The following is a 6,000-nucleotide window of genomic DNA, read 5'->3' on the forward strand; positions in this document are numbered from 1 at the left end:
TGGCACAGCCCTACATATGGACCCATTGGTCTAATGGCATCTGACAACTGGACACGCTGCCGGTTATGCCAGTCGCTTTGATAACCTGCTCTCATGTTGAGCGGGGGATGGGCGGGAGTCGGGTAGCATGTTCTTGATTAGAGAAAAGTAGCTCGACGTGTTCTAGTGTAGGGTTCTGGTTCGTCGTGTTCTACCAAACTGATTAGATTTGGCTAGATAGAAGAAAAGTTTTGCTCGGTTACTGCTAGAGATGACCCACGAAGGAAAATTAAACTCGCCAATAAGATCAACAGTATCAAAAATGGAGCTTTTAACTGCAAACCCCAGTTTTGGGGCTTTATTTTGACACTCTGGTGTCTGTGTTCAGATCCTACTTAATCGTCTGCAGAGTAATGAAGTTCAGACAGATATGGATGGTTGCATAAGAATTGCACTACAACTTTATTTTCCTTGACACTGCAAAAAAAAGAAAAAAAAGAAAAAAGAAAGCTCGGAGGTTGAACAAGGCGATAAGATTTTGGTTCATAAAAAATTTAGAAATGCCGTTCTGATGTGACTCATAAAGCATACAAGTCCTGAGGGATGATAATTGCAACCTAATGATAATTGGATTAGATTGCCAATTAAATTAGGGAATACATTTATTGCAGGAAATCAATATGTTGTTGACAGCTTTGCCAATTCAGAGCAGTTATGCTGCTTACAACTTGTTTGCTAGAGTTCGTCACACTGCCACAGACATGCATCAGAGATTACTTAGAGATTTATTTCTTTAGATTTTTTTAATGTTACACTTTAATGCTTCAAATATCACTGGGTTACAAAAAAGTTGGAAGTTGTCTGTGTTTTTTCACCTGAATTAGGACTATTCTCCACTGCTGAATCCAAAAGTGACATCCATTTTTCTCAATCAGGTCAGGTTTTTATTCTAATTTGATTTAGAGATATCTGATCTTCTGACTAAATCAATTTCTTTTCTGTGACATTATCAGTTCATACTTTTGTCTGGTAAAGGCTTATTGATCTCCTTTCAGCTTCTCTTCCCCTCTCTGCCCACCAGAAAAAAAAAAACAAAGTCAAAAGTGAAAATAAAACAGAAATGGGATGGAAAAACTCCAGGATTTACAGTACTTTCTAACTCTCGGTGGAATACACATGTAAACACACATCGGTGAATGCTTTGTAGCACTCTGCACTACATCAATCTCTACACAGCCATAAAAAAGCTTGATTCATACTGAGACGTTTATTGAACTCAATTATTCAAAGGTACACGAGTGTTACCAAAAAGATGTATAGGATTCCACATTAACTGAACTTATAACTTGTCAAATATAAATTGCGTGCGTGCGTGCATGCGTGCGTGCATGCGTGCGTGCGCGCGTGCGCGTGCGTGCGTGCGTGTGTGTGTTGCATTTTTTGGCACAGTTCAGCCAGCAGCAGTAAATCCCATATGCATATTCATGTGTGCAGATTTGTGTAGTTGATCTGGTGGTTCTGGTGTTTCCCTGCCAGTTTATTCAGCTGCCAGTTCTGATTAAATCAGGCCGTCAGCGTCACTGCAGGATCCTGACGGAGCTATCGCACTCGAGATGGCACAGTCGTCTGCCCCGGCTCCGCTGAACAAGAAGTGATTGTGGTCCTGCGCTTCATTGCCTCAATCCCACCTTGAGCAATATCCAGCAGATTGCACTCTCGGTACACATGCACACGCACACACACACACACACACACACGCGGCATATTTCATATAACACATTAAATCAAAGGCATGACCAAAAAGCACCAGAGCATTAAAAAAAAAAAAAAAGAAGACCTGTCTAGATTTCAGTTTTCTCTCATCCAGAAAGCCGAAGCATCCTTCTTCTTTTCCAAGACCAGATCTGTGAAATAATAAATCCAGCAATAAGGATATGATTTTGACACAATAGCAAGTCATGACGTCGCATATAGTACTCAGAATTCAACTATATTTACAGTAGGAGAAATAAATTAATCAAAATATGATAACTTAATTTTGTCTCTAAAATGTTCAAAAATAAGGATTTCTATTTAATTARAATATAATTAAAGGACATGAAATGAGCTACAGATGGCCAACCAAAGAATAAACTGCTTACAGATGTAACACACGTCTATAATGCTGCTGCAGATTATTTGYGYTTACATAATTTAAACGGCAGAAGAGAATTGTAGACATTGTATAGCTTATTGTCTTCCATGTTTCATTCTGTCAGTTGAGGAATGTTTTTGTTTTTTTAAATAATTCTTACAGTCATGGATTTAAATTTTAATGCTGCAGTCTGCAACTTTTACAAAAACAAGGATTTTACATATTTCTTTAAACTGTCAGTCTGACCTGACATTTTGTGTGACACACATGATCTGTAAATAACTCCAGCTTCCTGTGGTTCTACAACCACCTACAAAAATGCACCACTTGGTCAGAAACAGCCAAGCAGAGCCAGGAGGAGGGTCTTAGTGCTGCTAATCACCCTCATGCTGCCACGAATGCTGAGGCTAGTTAGCATGGCCACCAATGATGGCAGATGAACAGTTTTCCTATAACGGTATGTTGTTCCTCCGGTATTGTCACACTGAGTAGCACATACATAAGCTGATTGACAGCTCTAAGAACTTTCTTGTGGCTCTGAAAAAGCAAGACACCTCCTCAGTCCTGCTGGTATCATATTAAATATGCTTCCTCAGCTGGAACTGACTAAAAAATAGACTTAGGAAAGTGAAAAACGGTTTCACCTTCATAACTTCACGTTTCAGCTCCTGTCGCCGTGAAGCATATGCCTCACTCTTCCATTTGTCTTCCCTAAGTGCTTCCACCTTTCATTGCAGAGCTGTTTTGTGTGAATTGTTGCTCCTAGTATCTATCAAAGGTTCATGATTTGGCTAAAACCTCTCTCTCTGGGAGCGGAGGTCAGCATAAAGGACCCCAGGCGTGCAAATCTGAGGGCAGTGGACCACTTCATAGTGAAAAGTGTTGCCATATGCAGCCGGAAACTGGATGTGTGTGAGACCACACAGCGTAAATGTTGAATAATTGAAAATCATAGAAATGTACACTCCCTGAGAGCCGCAGTGCAGTTTTCTCAGGAAGAAAAAAATAAAGACATGATTGTTTGAGACTGGAATTGGTTCATTTGGAAATATCAAAACACCTTGAAAATGGGTCATCAGCAGGTGGCTTACCAAGAACTGCCTCTTGAACAAGACAAGAATGTAACATCATCCTTTGACTCTGAAACATTATTCATGGAGGGTTACATTTATGTTATGTTGCTTACAAAACTATTTGCATATTTCCACATTTTGTCATGTTACAGGCCCAGACGTAACGAGGTAAGCCAACATCGTAGGACAGAACTGTGAAAAGTAAAGTGGTAGTTTACAAACTACACCACAAATGTAACAAAGGACATCTGTGTCTTTGACACTAACTCATGACGTCTGAGATATACTTGGCATTTTCAGTCAGTACCATTTGCCTGAACACGCTTATAAAAGCGACTCATAATCTCAAGGAGCTTTTATCCTGGCTATATAAAGGTTGGTAGTAAACACATGTAGGTATTTTGTGTTATAGTTTGAGAACTCTGTCTCCAAAAATCAAGGAGTTCGATATGCTGAAGCAAAACAGATTTACAGGGTCTCCTCTATTCTTGTCCCATTAAGTGCATATAAACAATTAAATAAATTGATTGCACTTAAATGATGAATCAACTTTGGCTTCATAACTTCCTCCTGACCTCCYTGCAGAATCTTGAATCAGGGCTTTGATGTGGAATTATGAGTGCCACCTTGGCCAAAGTTTTGAATTCAGAAAACATTTCTGCAACAGTTGGTACATATATGATGATGAATCTCAAGAGATTTTTCTGCATAAATTAAGAATTATTAATAATAAGACTCTGGACGAGGGGTTACCTGATCCTGACTTAAACATGATTGCCCTTCTTCTTCTCCTGGCCATAACTCTGCAATGCGCTGACAGCTCATGGACGGGGAGACGGATTAAGTCCAGGTCAGAGAGGATGATGAAGTAGAGAGTAAGCATTAGTTTCCATGATCACAGAATTCTGAGGAACTGAACAATATTAACAGTAGTTGATCATTACTGATTTTCACTCAAAGCAGTGATGAACAAAGAGGGCCTGTGGACTCAATGGAGAAATGCATCCTACCCTCCTTATACAAAGAAAAGGGCTGGTGTTAAATGTGATTGGCCGGTGTCAGTGGGCTGCCGATCTATTGGTTTTGTGTAAATAAAATGTTAAGATTGTTGGTCCCAAAGCTGTTGACATACTGGGAAAATGTCCGGTATGCCTGATGGCCAGTCGGCCCATGAGCAGAGCAGCAGTGACRATCAGTTAKACTCCACTTCATGTGTTTTATTTTGTTTTTGTTGTTTGCTTTGGTGTCTTCAAAGCATCTAGAGGTCTGAGTCTCAGTAAGGTCCAGGCTACTTGTATAGTTCAGAAGACATACAAATTMTTTGGCATAAAGTTGGTTGTAAATGAAAAAAATYTTTWAAATTGTCCTGGCAAGGAAAAGCAGCCACTGCCAAAAGGCTGACAAAATACAAGCCATCCATCATGCTTAAGCTAATGAGGAAAAATGTCATTCATTGGTGGCCTTGCATGTTTTCTATTAAAATTTTAAAACGTACATTAACATTTTTCCGCAGCTTTTTGAACGATTGCACATTAATCCAAAGAGACCWACCAGGATGTATTCCCTCCTGCTGTTGGTTTGGCCTGCAGGTTTAATATGAAGGTCACTTTACTGTGTGTGTGCTGCAGCAGCTGTGGGGTATAGTGTCTGCTTAGTGTTGCCTGCATGCTTCACTTGGCAGGAAAACACTGGATTGTCCACAGCTATGTTGGGAGCCAGTCTTTTTTTTTTTAAATCTTGTCCTGTCCTATTTCTTCTCTGTGCACCTCGGGGGACGTGCACACGAGTAGCTGGAGCTCCCCGGCCTCCTGATTTAGCCCAGACATTATCCTGCGCCGAGCCAGGTTGGGCCCGGCCAGATTCTGACTGGCCGTCACCCGGGGGATCGGTGCAGCGCTCGGATTAGCAACGAGGAATAAAACGCTGGAATCCCCCAGCGGTGGGGAGAGGGGGGTGGTGGTTTGCCACCATTTGTGAAGCGGTGGCAAAAACAAACGGCACCAGCCCGGTGCAGTGAGACGTCACACACCGCGTCTTTGTTATGGCGCAAACACGAGCGAGGCGAGGGACACGAGGTCTCACTTCCGCTCAGATTAGAATGTGCTGCTCGACGCTGACAGCAAAGAGAATCTACTGCCTGCAAATCAAAAAGATTATTTTATTATGCCTCATGTGAATAGAAACAAGCCCAACTCCCCTCAGCCTGCCCCGCCCCTCCCCTACCCTCCACCTTCTCCCTTCCTGTCTCCATTAGTTACATATTCTATGAAGTGTGGCAGAGACCTATATTGTACCAGTGCAGAATTCTGTTATTTCTCATTGTKGAGCTGAGATTTCGCTACAAACGGCAGCCGAGGCAGAGCGTGTGTTTGGTTTTGTGATGACTCATGAGGTTCTGGGGAAACAAATGGAGAAGCAAGATCTTTTTTTTTCCTGCGACGCCTTCTGCTCAAAAGTCCAATGCAGCTGAGACTCTGTCTGCCTGTGACGCTGCGACTGTCAGGCTGGGAACACACACCTACACCGCTCCATTAATTACATTCCTCTGCAATTAGCGCCTCGTTTATACAGCTTTAATTAAGCATGAAATTATGGATCCCGCCTGTTTGAGGTTAGCATCTCATCTCCTGTTGCGAATGCTACTGTGAAATCCTTCGCATAAAATGGAGCTCTGCTCCTGATGCGTCCCTGGTGGCTGAAGAAACGGAGGCTCCGGAGAGTTTCTACATGAGAATTAGGAAAGGACAAGGCCAAGGGCAGGAGGAGGGGTTCTCTTTGTGTGTGTGTGTGTGTGTGTGTGTGTGTGTGTGTGTG

The 6,000-nt window shown here is 42.0% G+C and overlaps 1 protein-coding gene across 1 annotated transcript in view; it reads left to right on the forward strand.

Moving 5' to 3' along the window:
* zmat4a (zinc finger, matrin-type 4a) overlaps positions 1-6,000 on the forward strand; it is an 89,041-nt gene that overhangs the window by 41,523 nt on the left and 41,518 nt on the right. The window lies entirely within an intron of this gene.

The sequence above is a fragment of the Poecilia reticulata genome, linkage group LG9, assembly GCF_000633615.1.
Source record: "Poecilia reticulata strain Guanapo linkage group LG9, Guppy_female_1.0+MT, whole genome shotgun sequence".
NCBI classification, from domain to species: Eukaryota; Metazoa; Chordata; class Actinopteri; order Cyprinodontiformes; family Poeciliidae; genus Poecilia; species Poecilia reticulata.